The sequence below is a fragment of the Caretta caretta genome, chromosome 28 (genome assembly GCF_965140235.1).
Source record: "Caretta caretta isolate rCarCar2 chromosome 28, rCarCar1.hap1, whole genome shotgun sequence".
In the NCBI taxonomy this organism is placed as follows: domain Eukaryota; kingdom Metazoa; phylum Chordata; order Testudines; family Cheloniidae; genus Caretta; species Caretta caretta.
Genome location: NC_134233.1, coordinates 6,561,388 through 6,577,973, shown reverse-complemented (window position 1 = coordinate 6,577,973; position 16,586 = coordinate 6,561,388). Strand labels below are relative to the sequence as shown.

Sequence of the window (16,586 nt, the reverse complement as noted above, 5' to 3'; positions counted from 1 at the left end):
AAAAGAAAAAGGACACTAAACTTTCTAAACTACTACATGCTACAAGGGGCCACAGCAATGGTTCCCTCACCCCACCTAGCAATATTGTTAACCTATCCAACTATACTCTCAGCCCAGCAGAAGCAGCTGTTCTATCTCGGGGCCTCTCCTTCTGCCCCTCCACCCCCACGAACATGATACAGTTCTGTGGTGACCTAGAATCCTATTTTCGACGTCTCCGTCTCAAGGAATATTTCCAAAATACCTCTGAACAACATACTAATCCACAGAGGTCTCCCTGCCAACACTACAGAAAGAGGGATTCTAGATGGACTCCTCCTGAAGGTCGAAACAGCAGACTGGACTTCTACATAGAGTGCTTCCGCCGACGTGCACGGGCTGAAATTGTGGAAAAGCAGCATCACTTGCCCCATAACCTCAGCCATGCGGAACGCAATGCCATCCACAGCCTCAGAAACAGCTCTGACATCATAATCAAAAAGGCTGACAAAGGAGGTGCTGTTGTCATCATGAATAGGTCGGAATATGAACAAGAGGCTGCTAGGCAGCTCTCCAACACGAGTTTCTACAAGCCATTACCCTATGATCCCACTGAGAGTTACCAAAAGCAACTACAGCATTTGCTCAAGAAACTTCCTGAAAAAGCACAAGATCAAATCCGCACAGACACACCCCTGGAACCCCGACCTGGGATATTCTATCTACTACCCAAGATCCATAAACCTGGAAATCCTGGGCGCCCCATCATCTCAGGCATTGGCACCCTGACAGCAGGATTGTCTGGCTATGTAGACTCCCTCCTCAGGCCCTACGCTACCAGCACTCCCAGCTACCTTCGAGACACCACTGACTTCCTGAGGAAACTTCAATCCATCGGTGATCTTCCTGAAAACACCATCCTGGCTACTATGGATGTAGAAGCCCTCTACACCAACATTCCACACAAAGATGGACTACAGGCCGTCAGGAACACTATCCCCGATAATGTCACGGCTAACCTGGTGGCTGAACTTTGTGACTTTGTCCTTACACATAACTATTTCACATTTGGGGACAATGTATACCTTCAGATCAGCGGCACTGCTATGGGTACCCGCATGGCCCCACAGTATGCCAACATTTTTATGGCTGATTTAGAACAACGCTTCCTCAGCTCTCGTCCCCTAAAGCCCCTACTCTACTTGCGCTATATTGATGACATCTTCATCATCTGGACCCATGGAAAAGAAGCCCTTGAGGAATTCCACCATGATTTCAACAATTTCCATCCCACCACCAACCTCAGCCTGGTCCAGTCCACACAAGAGATCCACTTCCTGGACACTACAGTGCTAATAAACAATGGCCACATAAACACCACCCTATACCGGAAACCTACTGACCGCTGTTCCTACCTGCATGCGTCCAGCTTTCACCCTGACCACACCACACGATCCATCGTCTACAGCCAAGCTCTGCGATACAACCGCATTTGCTCCAACCCCTCAGACAGAGACAAACACCTACAAGATCTCTGTCAAGCTTTCTTACAACTACAATACCCACCTGCAGAAGTAAAGAAACAGATTGATAGAGCCAGAAGAGTTCCCAGAAGTTACCTACTACAGGACAGGCCTAACAAAGAAAATAACAGAACGCCACTAGCGGTCACCTTCAGCCCCCAACTAAAACCCCTCCAACGCATTATTAAGGATCTACAACCTATCCTAAAGGATGACCCAACACTCTCACAAGTCTTGGGAGACAGGCCAGTCCTTGCCTACAGACAGCCCCGCAACCTGAAGCAAATACTCACCAACAACCACATACCACACAACAGAACCACTAACCCAGGAACTTATCCTTGCAACAAAGCCCGTTGCCAATTGTGCCCACATATCTATTCAGGGGACACCATCACAGGGCCTAATAACATCAGCCACACTATCAGAGGCTCGTTCACCTGCACATCCACCAATGTGATATATGCCATCATGTGCCAGCAATGCCCCTCTGCCATGTACATTGGTCAAACTGGACAGTCTCTACGTAAAAGAATAAATGGACACAAATCAGATGTCAAGAATTATAACATTCATAAACCAGTCGGAGAACACTTCAATCTCTCTGGTCACGCAATCACAGACATGAAGGTCGCTATCTTAAAACAAAAAAACTTCAAATCCAGACTCCAGCGAGAAACTGCTGAATTGGAATTCATTTGCAAATTGGATACTATTAATTTAGGCTTAAATAGAGACTGGGAGTGGCTAAGTCATTATGCAAGGTAGCCTGTTTCCTCTTGTTTTTTCCTACCCCCCCCCCCAGATATTCTGGTTTAACTTGGATTTAAACTTGGAGAGTGGTCAGTTTAGATGAGCTATTACCAGCAGGAGAGTGAGTTTGTGTATGTATGGGGGTGGGGGGGGAAGTGAGAAAACCTGGATCTATGCAGGAAATAGCCCGACTTGATTATGTAAAGAGTTGTCACTTTGGATGGGCTAGCACCAGCAGGAGAGTGAATTTGTGTGGGGGGGTGGAGGGTGAGAAAACCTGGATTTGTGCTGGAAATGGCCCACCTGTTGATCACTTTAGATAAGCTATTACCAGCAGGACAGTGGGGTGGGAGGAGGTATTGTTTCATATTCTCTGTGTGTATATAAAGTCTGCTGCAGTTTCCACGGTACACATCTGATGAAGTGAGCTGTGGCTCACGAAAGCTCATGCTCAAATAAATTGGTTAGTCTCTAAGGTGCCACAAGTACTCCTTTTCTTTTTACCAGAAATGTGTATCAGCCCCAGGTGGAGGAGATAGGGGTGACCTTATGTAGCTACATTGGGACAGAATCTACCTGGGCCTCATCACTGTGGAGTTAGCAAGATTTAGCGATCATGATGCACCGCTACAGACTAGGGACCGAATGGCTAGGCAGCAGTTCTGCGGAAAAGGACCTAGGGGTGACAGTGGACGAGAAGCTGGATATGAGTCAGCAGTGTGCCCTTGTTGCCAAGAAGGCCAATGGCATTTTGGGATGTATAAGTAGGGGCATAGCGAGCAGATCGAGGGACGTGATCGTTCCCCTATATTCAACATTGGTGAGGCCTCATCTGGAGTACTGTGTCCAGTTTTGGGCCCCACACTACAAGAAGGATGTGGATAAATTGGAGAGAGTCCAGCGAAGGGCAACAAAAATGATTAGGGGTCTAGAACACATGACTTATGAGGAGAGGCTGAGGGAGCTGGGATTGTTTAGCCTGCAGAAGAGAAGAATGAGGGGGGATTTGATAGCTGCTTTCAACTACCTGAAAGGGGGTTCCAAAGAGGATGGCTCTAGACTGTTCTCAATGGTAGCAGATGACAGAACGAGGAGTAATGGTCTCAAGTTGCAGTGGGGGAGGTTTAGATTGGATATTAGGAAAAACTTTTTCACTAAGAGGGTGGTGAAACACTGGAATGCGTTACCTAAGGAGGTGGTAGAATCTCCTTCCTTAGAGGTTTTTAAGGTCAGGCTTGACAAAGCCCTGGCTGGGATGATTTAACTGGGAATTGGTCCTGCTTCGAGCAGGGGGTTGGACTAGATGACCTTCTGGGGTCCCTTCCAACCCTGATATTCTATGATTCTATGATGTAAATACACAACAATTCTTTCAGTAAACAAATAGCCCATGTATAGTGTCCAGAGATATCTAGCATGTTTCCTCATGACCTGCCCTAAACTCCATCACTTTTCTTAGTCTAAACTGACCTGGAGCATCTCAATTATACTGTTCCTCCCACTGCAAAGTTACTCTTAGAGTCACCAAGTTCCCTTCTGGGGACAGATTGTCTCAGTTGCAGTTGTTCTCAAGTGGCCTTGTGTTGCGCAAAACAGCAGTTATTCTTTGTACCGTTATTCTCATTTAAAATATATTTGAATATAATGAAGAGCAGAAACATGGGCACACACACACACAAGTGTCATTTCAACCTCTATGACAGTGGAAGGATAAAGGGTGACTCAGAGGGAGTCCCTGCTTCCCCATCACCCCAGAACTGTTACCTTCACTCTGAGCCATGCACATTTTATCTTCTTCATATTCTACCCCTCCACCTCTCCAAAAATCAGGTAATGCAGTATTTTCAGCTCTCTGTGCTTGGGAATGCTGCTTTGATTTGTTTGATTTAAATAAAAAGAAAAGGAGTACTTACAATTTGGAAATTGGCCACAATTAACTTAGGCTTGAATAGAGACTGGGAGTGGTTGAGTCATTATACTAAGTGAAACTATTTCCCCTTGTTTATTCCTCCCCCCCCCCCCCCGACTGTTCCTCAGACGTTCTTGTTAACTCCTGGAAATGTGCTGGAAATGGCCCACCTTGATTATCACTTCAAAAGGTTTTCTCTCCCCCCACCCCACTCTCCTGCTGGTAATAGCTCATCTTAAGTGATCACTCTCCCTACAATGTATATTTTTTCATGGTCTGTGTGTATATAAAATCTCCTCACTGTACTTTCCACTTTATGCATCCGATGAAGTGAGCTGTAGCTCATGAAAGCTTATGCTCAAATAAATTGGTTAGTCTCTAAGGTGCCACAAGTACTCCTTTTCTTTTTGTGAATACAGACTAACACGGCTGCTACTCTGAAACCTGTCATTATGCAAGGCACTGCATTTAGCCGTATGGAGTGGAAATCTATCAACTTCATGAAAAAACTTGTACAGATACAGACAGACATCATCTTGCTTTCCAAATGCAAACAGATGGACATCATACCAAAAGGACTGAAGGTAAAAAATCCATTACAATCTACATACCACACAGACTATGCTGACAGCTTGTGCCACACGCTCTCAAAGAAACTGCGGAACCACCTGATCAACATCCTCTACAGCAAACAGGGAAAGATTAAGAATGAGCTCTCAAAACTGGATACTCTCATAAAAAAACAACCTTCAACAAAAACTTCCTCATGGCTGGACTTTACTAAAACTAGACAAGCCATTTACAACACACACTTTGCTTCTCTACAAAAGAAAAAGGACATTAAATTATCTAAACTACTACATGCCACAAGGGGCCACAGCAATGGTTCCCTTAACCCACCCAGCAATATTGTTAATCTATCCAACTATACTCTTAACCCAGCAGAAGAATCTGTCCTATCTCAGGGCCTCTCCTTCTGCCCCTCCACCCCCACGAACATGATACAGTTCTGTATCCTAGAATCCTATTTTCGACATCTCCGACTCAAGGAATATTTCCAACACACCTCTGAACAACATACTAACCCACAGAGACCTTCCTACCAACACTACAAAAAGAAGGATTCTAGGTGGACTCCTCCTGAAGGTCGAAACAACAGATTGGACTTCTACATAGAGTGCTTCCGCTGACGTGCACAGGCTGAAATTGTGGAAAAGCAGCATCACTTGCCCCATAACCTCAGCCATGCAGAACACAACGCCATCCACAGCCTCAGAAACAGCTCTGACATCATAATCAAAAAGGCTGACAAAGGAGGTGCTGTCGTCATCTTGAATAGGTCAGAATATGAACAAGAAGCTGCTCGGCAGTTCTTCAACACCACTTTCTACAAGCCATTACCCTCTGATCCCACTGAGGGTTACCAAAAGAAACTACAGCATTTGCTCAAGAAACTCCCTGAAAAAGCACAAGAACAAATCCGCACAGACACACCCCTGGAACCCCGACCTGGGGTATTCTATCTACTACCCAAGATCCATAAACCTGGAAATCCTGAGCGCCCCATCATCTCAGGCATTGGCACCCTGACAGCAGGATTGTCTGGCTGTGTAGACTCCCTCCTCAGGCCCTACGGTACCAGCACTCCCAGCTATCTTCGAGACACCACTGACTTCCTGAGGAAACTACAATCCCTTGGTGATCTTCCTGAAAACACCATCCTGGCCACTATGGATGTAGAAGCCCTCTACACCAACATTCCACACAAAGATGGATTACAAGCCATCAAGAACACTATCCCCGATAATGTCACGGCAAACCTGGTGGCTGAACTTTGTGATTTTGTCCTCACCCATAACTATTTTTCATTTGGGGACAATGTATACCTTCAGATCAGCGGCACTGCTATGGGTAGCCGCATGGCCCCACAGTATGCCAACATTTTTATGGCTGACTTAGAACAACGCTTCCTCAGCTCTCGTCCCCTAACGCCCCTACTCTACTTGTGCTCCATTGATGACATCTTCATCATCTGGACCCATGGAAAAGAAGCCCTTGAGGAATTCCACCATGATTTCAACAATTTCCATCCCACCATCAATCTCAGCCTGGTCCAGTCCACACAAGAGATCCACTTCCTGGACACTACAATGCTAATAAGCGATGGTCACATAACCACCACCCTATACCAGAAACTTACTGACCACTATTCCTACCTACATGCCTCCAGCTTTCACCCTGACCACACCACACGATCCATTGTCTACAGCCAAGCTCTGCGATACAACCACATTTGCTCCAACCCCTCAGACAGAGACAAACACCCACAAGATCTCTTTCAAGCATTCTTACAACTACATTACCCACCTGCTGAAGTGAAGAAACAGATGGACAGAGCCAGAAGAGTACCCAGAAGTCACCTACTACAGGACAGGCCCAACAAAGAAAATAACAGAACCCACCTAACCATCACCTTCAGCCCCCAACTAAAACCTCTCCAACGCATTATCAAAGATCTACAACCTATCCTGAAGGATGGCCCATCACTCTCACAAATCTTGGGAGACAGGCCAGTCCTTGCCTACAGACAGCCCCCCAACCTGAAGCAAATACTCACCAGCAACCACACACCACACAACAGAACCACTAACCCAGGAACCTATCCTTGCAACAAAGCCCGTTGCCAACTGTGCCCACATATCTATTCAGGGGACACCATCATAGGGCCTAATCACATCAGCCACACGATCAGAGGCTCATTCACCTGCACATCTACCAATGTGATATATGCCATCATGTGCCAGCAATGCCCCTCTGCCATGTACATTGGTCAAACTGGACAGTCTCTACGTAAAAGAATAAATGGACACAAATCAGATGTCAAGAATTATAACATTCATAAACCAGTCAGAGAACACTTCAATCTCTCTGGTCACTCGATTTCTGACCTCAAAGTGACTATCCTTCAACAAAAAAACTTCAAAAACAGACTCCAACAAGAGACTGCTGAATTGGAATTAATTTGCAAATTGGATACAATTAACTTAGGCTTGAATAGAGACTGGGAGTGGTTGAGTCATTATACTAAGTGAAACTATTTCCCCTTGTTTATTCCTCCGCCCCCTCCACCCCCCGACTGTTCCTCAGACGTTCTTGTTAACTCCTGGAAATGTGCTGGAAATGGCCCACCTTGATTATCACTTCAAAAGGTTTTCTTTCCCCCCACCCCACTCTCCTGCTGGTAATAGCTCATCTTAAGTGATCACTCTCCTTACAATGTATATTTTTTCAAGGTCTGTGTGTATATAAAATCTCCTCACTGTACTTTCCACTTTATGCATCAGATGAAGTGAGCTGTAGCTCACGAAGCTTATGCTCAAATAAATTGGTTAGTCTCTAAGGTGCCACAAGTACTCCTTTTCTTTTTGAGAATACAGACTAACACAGCTGCTACTCTGAAACCTTTGATTTAAATCAGACTCATGGGGGGCAGGAGATGAAAGTGTCACAGATACAGAAGGGGAATTCAAATGGGTCCCAAACACAGTGTGATCATTCAGATCATTTTCATCCCAGTTTCCATTTATTGACAAAGCCACTTATGGGAAGGTTGGCTGTGGGTCACCCCGACCCCCACTCCATTATGATGATGCTAAAAACATTTGTAAATAACACAATTTAAGAATGAGACAGCGCTCAATGAATCAGGTTTAAATGGACCAGTGGAGAATGGGATGGGAGAATCTCTTGTCCTGATTCTCAGCCATCAGAAGTAACCTGCTTTGGAATTTCACTTCACCTGAAAATTAAAGTATTTTGTACCTCTCTCTGATCTGGATTTTCCATCTTTCCTGAAGGCTGTTTGGTCATAGAACTGGATATTAATTTTGGTTCACAGAATGTACCTCAGATTTTGTGAGGACTTTGAGACAAATGATCATTTGCTAATGTCATCATGTCTTAATTGCATTTTAGTTGCTCCTTGCCTTTCTTCTTGACATGGAGAAAGTTCAAATGCAGTTCAGTCAACAGGAGAGGACTCTCCAATCTACAGGACATGCTAACAAAGAAACAGTAGTGTTTTTAAACCTCCACTCAGAAATGGTGACCAACAGCATGCCCCACACTGTGCTACTAAAAACCGAAGTAACTGCCTGCAATCACAGTGTTGTTCAGTTGTTTAGGTCAATATTGTCTCAGATGATCCACAGTAAGTGACTTGTGACGAGGCAAAATGTCCATGTTTTTGTTTCCCAAAGAATCTGTGATCCTGGCCCTACAGGAAATTACTCCTGAAGATATTCCCTAGCTAATCCTATAATCTGTGAAATGCTACTCTTAATGATACAGATGTGGAGAAACAGATATGACTTTTTTGTAGGTGTATCAAATGTGTTTAAAATAAATTCAGTATTGAATGTGAGATACTGCAGGGAATAACTATTTTCAAATAGAAACTCCATCTCTGGTAGCTTACAGGGAGTCTGACCCAGACCCATATCTAGTTTCTAATTTAGACTAGTGCCACCAAATTAAAGAACTAAACTGGGCATGTTTGGGGAACCTGTTCCTCACTTACACTGCTGACATTCTGCAAGGTTTGGTAAAGAATTCTCCACTGGAGAAGTGCAAATTTACCCTAACCAAGACCAAGGATTTGGCAAGAACTTGAGTAGAAATAGTAGGCACATAGTTGTTGGTTTTCACCCCAGAAAAGGAAGCTGTGGTGAACTATGGCCCAGGTAAAACTGTTTTTGGAATACCACTCCCTAGTTCAGTAGCACGGATTACAATCCCAAAGGATGCCATGGTTAGATTGGGAAGAATTGCCCTTTGCTATTTCAATCCAAAGTTTCATGAGGCAAAGACAGAGAGTCCTTCATAGGACATTCCTTCCCCATGGAGCCCAAACTGGCTGCCTGAGTGGGTAACAAGGACTTTCAGGCTGTAGAAATGATGGTGACCAGTCAGGCAATGAATGTGTTGGGCTCCAATTTCAGACCACAGGATACTCGCATGCTGAGTCCTGATTCTCTGGTTTTGTGTCTGACGCGACGGCTACACAATAAAGCTGATGTTGGCGCAGCTGCACCAATGTAGCTGTGCTGGTCTAGCATTGTTATTACAGACGCGCTCTGCCAAGGAGAGAGATCTCTCCCGTCGGACTTGATTAGTCCAGCCCCCGCAAGCGGCGGTGGCTACGTTGGCAGGAGAAGCTCTCCCGCTGACGTAGCGCTATCTACACAGGGTGGTGTATGTATGTTGCTCACCGGTGTGGATCTTTCACACCCCTGAGTAACGTAGTTATACTGATAAATGTCTTAAGTGTAGACCAGACGTCAGTTTTCTCTTGTGTTTTGTGCATTAATATCATTTCTCCTCTACCTCCTCCTACTTTTAAAGATTAAAAAGTGTGAAAAGAAGAGAGAGGTGTTTTTCCTCATGATGCAAACATTCCCACCTAGGAGACCCCTTCCACCAGCACACATGGCAGAAGATCCAGAGATATATGAACTCACAGAAGTGGGAGGCACCTGCATTGGGACAAACCACAGCTTGACCCAAGGGTTCAGTTGTTAGCAATGGAGATTAAAAGAAAACTAACATATATGACAAGAATTTGTGATCTTTGAATATGTTATTGTTACCAATGAAAATTAAAATTATAGCTGAAGTTATTGGTTAAAGAGTAAGAGACTAATTATGTGATCATCTGAAAGAGAAGCAGATAGTGAAATAATCAGCTGAGGTACAGTGGCTAACTCTTGTAACACAAATAAAAAAAAACAGTAAATGAGATGTGTCCCTGCAATACCAATGCAAACTGCATACTTACCGGAGGTTCCTTGCCCCACACCACGCTCGCCCATGCTGGAGTGCTGCAACTGGATGGACTGCTCTGGGGTTACAAACAGCTCCTGGCTTGCCACAACAATGGATTCCCCCACTCACCTGTCCCCCATTCTCATCCTCCTCTTCCTTGTCCAAAACTTCCTCTCCAGGGTTGCCTGCAGTGGCCTCTGATTCCAACTCCTCTGATATATCCCCGGGACTCTTGGGGAAGGGGGTGTCACTGCAGAGGATAGCATGCAGCTCCTTGTAAAAGCAGCATGTCTGCAGTGACTGCTTGCCTCCCTTGCCTTCTGGTATGCCTGCCACAACTCCCTGATGTTCACGCAGCACTGCTGCGGGTCCCTCTTGTAGCCCTTTTCCCCCATGCCCCGAGCAATCTGCTTGTAGATGTCCAGAGTTCTACAGCTTGATCAGACCTGTGCCTCTTCTCCCACAGGCCCAGGAGATCCACCATCTCCTCTGTCCTCCAGGCTGGACATGTTTGGAGCATGTAGCCGGCATGCTCAGCTGGGCAGTTGCCAGGTGAGCGCTCCATGCTGAGCAAACAGGAAATGGAAATTCAAAAAAATTGCAGTCCTTCAAACAGGGGAGGGGCTTATTCCTGTGTACCTGGCTGCTGGGCAGCAGAGTTCAAATTGGTGACCAGAGCAGTCACAGTGGGGCATTGTGAGATACCTCCTGGAGGCCACTTCAGTTGACATAAGCAACGCAGTGACTACAGTGGTGCTGCGTCGACATAACTACATCAACTTAAGCAGGACGCCTCTCATGGAGGTGGCATTTTAAGTCAATGTAGTCGGCAAATGACATCAGCGGGAAAGACACTCTAGTGTAGATGCCACATTATTAGCTTGACATAAGCTGCCTTATGTCAACTTAACTCTGTTGAGCCTGAGCCCTGGTCTACACTATGACTTTAGGTCGAATTTAGCAGCATTAAATCAATGTAAACCTGCACCCGTCCACATGATGAAGCCCTTTTTTTTGACTTAAAGGGCTCTTAAAATTGATTTCCTTACTCCATCCATGACAAGTGGATTAGCGCTTAAATTGGCCTTGCCGGGTCGAATCTGGGGTACTGTGGACACAATTCGACGGTATTGGCCTCCGGGAGCTATCCCAGAGTGCTCCATTGTGACCGCTCTGGACAGCACTCTCAACTCAGATGCACTGGCCAGGTAGACAGGAAAAGAACCGCGAACTTTTGAATCTCATTTCCTGTTTGGCCAGTGTGGCAAGCTGCAGGTGACCATGCAGAGCTCATCAGCAGAGGTGACCATGCAGAGCTCATCAGCAGAGGTGACCATGATGGAGTCCCAGAATCGCAAAAGAGCTCCAGCATGGACTGAACGGGAGGTACGGGATCTGATCGCTGTATGGGGAGAGGAATCCGTGCTATCAGAACTCCATTCCAGTTTTTGAAATGCCAAAACCTTTGTCAAAATCTCCCAGGGCATGAAGGACAGAGGCCATAACAGGGACGCAAAGCAGTGCCACGTGAAACTTAAGGAGCTGAGGCAAGCCTACCAGAAAACCAGAGAGGTGAACGGCCGCTCCAGGTCGGAGCCCCAAACATGCCGCTTCTATGATGAGCTGCATGCCATTTTAGGGGGTTCAGCCACCACTACCCCAGCCGTGTTGTTTGACTCCTTCAATGGAGATGGAGGCAACACAGAAGCAGGTTTTGGGGACAAAGAAGATGATGAGGTTGTAGCTAGCTCACAGCAAGCAAGTGGAGAAACCGGTTTTCCCGACAGCCAGGAACTGTTTCTCACCCTGGACCTGGAGCCAGTACCCCCCGAACCCACCCAAGGCTGCCTTCTGGACCCGCCAGGCGGAGAAGGGACCTCTGGTGAGTGTACCTTTTAAAATACTATACATGGTTTAAAAGCAAGCATGTGAAAGGATTAATTTGCCCTGGCATTCGTGGCTCTCCTGGATGTACTCCCAAAGCCTTTGCAAAAGGTATCTGGGGAGGGCAGCCTTATTGCGTCTTCCATGGTAGGACACTTTACCACTCCAGGTCAGTAACACGTAGTCAGGAATCATTGTACAACAAAGCATTGCAGTGTATGTTTGCTAGCGTTCAAACAACATCCGTTCTTTATCTCTCTGTGTTATCCTCAGGAGAGTGAGATATCATTCATGGTCACCTGGTTGAAATAGGGTGCTTTTCTTCAGGGGACACTCAGAGGTGCCCGTTCCTTCTGGGCTGTTTGCCTGTGGCTGAACAGAAATGTTCCCCGCTGTTAGCCACGGGGAGGGGGGAGGGTTGAGGGGGTAGCCATGCAGTGGGGGGAGGCAAAATGAGACCTTGTAATGAAAGCACATGTGCTATGTATGTAATGTTAACAGCAAGGTTTACCCTGAAAGAGTGTAGCCACTGTTTTATAAAATGTGTCTTTTAAAATACCGCTGTCCCTTTTTTTTTCTCCACCAGCTGCATGTGTTTCAATGATCACAGGATCTTCTCCTTCCCAGAGGCTAGTGAAGATTAGAAAGAAAAAATAACGCACTCGTGATGAAATGTTCTCTGAGCTCATGCTGTCCTCCCACACTGACAGAGCACAGACGAATGCATGGAGGCAAATAATGTCAGAGTGCAGGAAAGCACAAAATGACCGGGAGGAGAGGTGGAGGGCTGAAAAGAGCAAGTGGTGGGCTGAAGACAGGGATGAAGCTCAAATGTGGTGGCAGCGTGATGAGAGGAGGCAGGATTCAATGCTGAGGCTGCTGGAGGACCAAACCAGTATGCTCCAGTGTATGGTTGAGCTGCAGCAAAGGCAGCTGGAGCACAGACTGCCACTACAGCCCCTGTGTAACCAACCACCCTCCTCCCCAAGTTCCATAGCCTCCACACCCAGATGCCCAAGAACGTGGTGGAGGGGCCTCCGGCCAACCAGCCACTCCACCACAGAGGATTGCCCAAAAAACAGAAGGCTGGCTTTCAATAAATTTTAAATTTGTAAACTTTTAAAAGTGCTGTGTGGCATTTTCCTTCCCTCCTCCACCACCCCTCTTGGGCTACCTTGGTAGTCATCCCCCTATTTGTGTGATGAATGAATAAAGAATGCATGAATGTGAAGCAACAATGACTTTATTGCCTCTGCAAGCGGGGATCGAAGGGAGGAGGGGAGGGTGGTTGGCTTACAGGGAAGTAGAGTGAACCAAGAGGCGGGGGGGTTCATCAAGGAGAAACAAACAGAACTTCACACCGTAGCCTGTCCAGTCATGAAACTGGTTTTCAAAGCTTCTCTGATGCGTACCGCGCCCTCCTGTGCTCTTCTAACCGCCCTGGTGTCTGGCTGCGCGTAACCAGGCAATTTGCCTCAACCTCCCACGCCGCCATAAACATCTCCCCCTTACTGTCACAGATATTGTGGAGCACACAGCAAGCAGTAATAACAGTGGGAATATTGGTTTCGCTGAGGTCTAAATGAGTCAGTAAACTGCGCCAGCGCGCCTTTAAACGTCCAAATGCACATTCTACCACCATTCTGCACTTGCTCAGCCTGTAGTTGAACAGCTCCTGACCACTGTCCAGGCTGCCTGTGTATGGCTTCATGAGCCATGGCATTAAGGGGTAGGCTGGGTCCCCAAGGATAACTATAAGCATTTCAACATCCCCAACAGTTATTTTCTGGTCTGGGAATAATGTCCCTTCCCGCAGCTTTTGAAACAGACCAGAGTTCCTGAAGATGCGAGCGTCATGTACCTTTCCCGGCCATCCCACGTTGATGTTGGTGAAACGTCCCTTGTGATTCACCAGAGCTTGCAGGGCTATTGAAAAGTACCCCTTGAGGTTTATGTACTAGCCGGCTTGGTGCTCCAGTGCCAAGATAGGGATATGGGTTCCGTCTATGGCCCCACCACTGTTAGGGAATCCCATTGCAGCAAAGCCATCCACTATGACCTGCACATTTCCCAGGGTCACTACCCTTGATATCAGCAGATCTTTGATTGCGTGGGCAACTTGCATCACAGCAGCCACCACAGTAGATTTGCCCACTCCAAATTGATTCCCAACTGACCGGTAGCTGTCTGGCGTTGCAAGCTTCCACAGGGCTATCGCCACTTGCTTCTCAACTGTGAGGGCTGCTCTCATCTTGGTATTCATGCGCTTCAGGGCAGGGGAAAGCAAGGCACAAAGTTCCATAAAAGTGCCCTTACGCATGCGAAAGTTTCGCAGCCACTGGGAATTGTCCCAGACCTGCAACACTATGCGGTCCCACCAGTCTGTGCTTGTTTCCCGAGCCCAGAATCAGCATTCCACAGCATGAACCTGCCCCATTAGCACCATGATGCATGCATTGGCAGGGCCCATGCTTTGAGAGAAATCTGTGTCCATGTCCTGATCACTGACGTGACCACGCTGACGTCGCCTCCTCACCCAGTATCGCTCTGCCAGGTTCTGGTACTGCATGTGCTGCTGGATAATGCATGTGGTGTTTAATGTGCTTCTAATTGCCAAAGTGAGCTGAGCGGCCTCCTTGCTTGCCTTGGTATGGCGTCCGCACAGAAAAAAGGTGCGGAACAATTGTCTGCCATTGCTCTGATGGAGGGAGGGGCGACTGACGACATGGTTTACAGGATTGACTTACAGGGAATTAAAATCAACAAAGGGGGTGGCTTTACATCAATGAGTATTTCAGGCAGGACTTCACGGAGGGTTCCAATAAGAAATGGTGCACCTAAGTAATTGTTCTTATTGGAACAAGCAGGTCGGTCTGGCCTCTGATTGATACATGGCTAGATTTACCTCGCTGCACCTTCTCTGTGAGTGACTGCAGTGTGACCTAGAGGAATGAGTCCCCTAGACGGGGGAGGGGGAGAAGCAAATGAGTACAAAACAAATCTGGTCTATTTCTTGTTTTGATCCATTCCATCTATCTTTTACATCTTTGGCTGGCAGCAGACAGTGCAGAAGGACTGCAAGCCATCCACATCTCTTGGTTGCTCGGCAGAAGATGGTGCAGTAGGACTGCTAGCCATCCTCATCTCTTGCCTGCCTGGCAGAAGATGGTACAGTAGGACTGCTAGCAATCCGTATTGCCTGCCTGCTCACCATAAGATGGTTCAATAGGACTGACTGCAGGCCTAAAGAGAATGACCTGGTCAAGTCACTTCTAATATAGTCCCTGCACCCATGTCTGCCCAGGCGCTCCTGGCTGATGAGGCCAGGAGCACCTCGGACATGACGATGACGGTTACTAGTCCTACTGCACCGTCTGCTGCCACAAGGCAAGGGGTTGCTGCTGCTGTGTAGCAATGCAGTACCATGTCTGCCAGCACCCAGGAGACATACGGTGATGGTTACCTGAGCGGGCTCCATGCTTGCCGTGGTATGGTATCTGCACAGGTAACTCAAGAAAAAAGGCGCGAAACGATTGTCTGCTGCTGCTTTCACGGAGGGAGGGAGGGAAGGGGGGCCTGACGATATGTATCCAGAACCACCCGCGACAATGTTTTAGCCCTATCAGGCATTGGGATCTCAACCCAGAATTCCAATGGGCAGCGGAGACTGCGGGAACTGTGGGATAGCTACCCACCGTGCAACGCTCCGGAAGTCAACTCTAGCCTCGGTACTGTGGAAGCACTCCACCGAGTTAATGCACTTAATGCACTTAGAGCATTTTCTGTGGGGACACACACACTCGAATATATAAAACCAATTTCTAAAAAACCGACTTCTATAAAGTCGACCTTATTCCATAGTGTAGACATACCCTGAGTGTCCCAGTTCTTTTGTTTGCAAAGCAAAGATATCACATCGGTCAGGAGATGTCTCAATAATGATAGCTTTTCTGGGAATTTGTTTCAAATAACTATTTTTATGGCTGCTGAGGCCCCTTTTCTTTTTGAGGAGGCCCCTGCTGTTAGAACACAGCTCTTCAACCCTAAGGCCTGATTATGGAAATGTCTGCAAAACTGGCCTTGTTTTTCTTTCATTTCTGAGTGTGTGTGAAGGCTGTGTGGGTGCAGGAGGGCATAACGCTCCAGCCAGGTGCAAACATCCTCCTCCCATACCACATCTGTGAGGAAAAATATGGTCACCGTCTTCACCACAGGCTTGAAAAGGGGGATGGCGACTAATCCCCTGACATCTGCCGCTCGAGTGGCTCCCTCTGCTCGGACACCTGCAAGTGGTGCCAGTCTCAAGTTGGGTCCAAGGACACTGTGGGGCTGACCAAGAGGTACTGCTCACCGCTGGGTCAGTGCTCCCCCCATAAGGGCATTTCCTTAGCTGGGTGAATAATCCCCCTGACTGTAGCTTTCCAACACCTGGGGGCCCACCGCTACCCCTCCCCAAAGAGAGCTCAGTCCCCACAAGTGCCCCCAAGGCGGTGTGAACAGCTCCTGGTGCTCCACTCCCCAGCTCCACCAATTCCACTCTCTTCCCCCTAGTCTCCTGACAACTCAGGCCCCAGCTTGCTTTCTGCTTTTTGTTTATTAAAATATCAGAGCCAGTAGAAAACACAATTATACAAAGCAAAATTAAATCACAGACAGTAATGAGACTGAAACACCCACCAGGGATAGGTGGCAAGCAAGGGATCCCAAGGTCCCAC

The 16,586-nt window shown here is 47.1% G+C and overlaps 1 protein-coding gene across 1 annotated transcript in view; it reads right to left on the bottom strand.

The window, feature by feature from the left end:
• Window positions 1–16,586, bottom strand: part of LOC125629204 (uncharacterized) — a 570,105-nt gene that overhangs the window by 433,281 nt on the left and 120,238 nt on the right. The gene's annotated exons all lie outside the window — the stretch shown is intronic.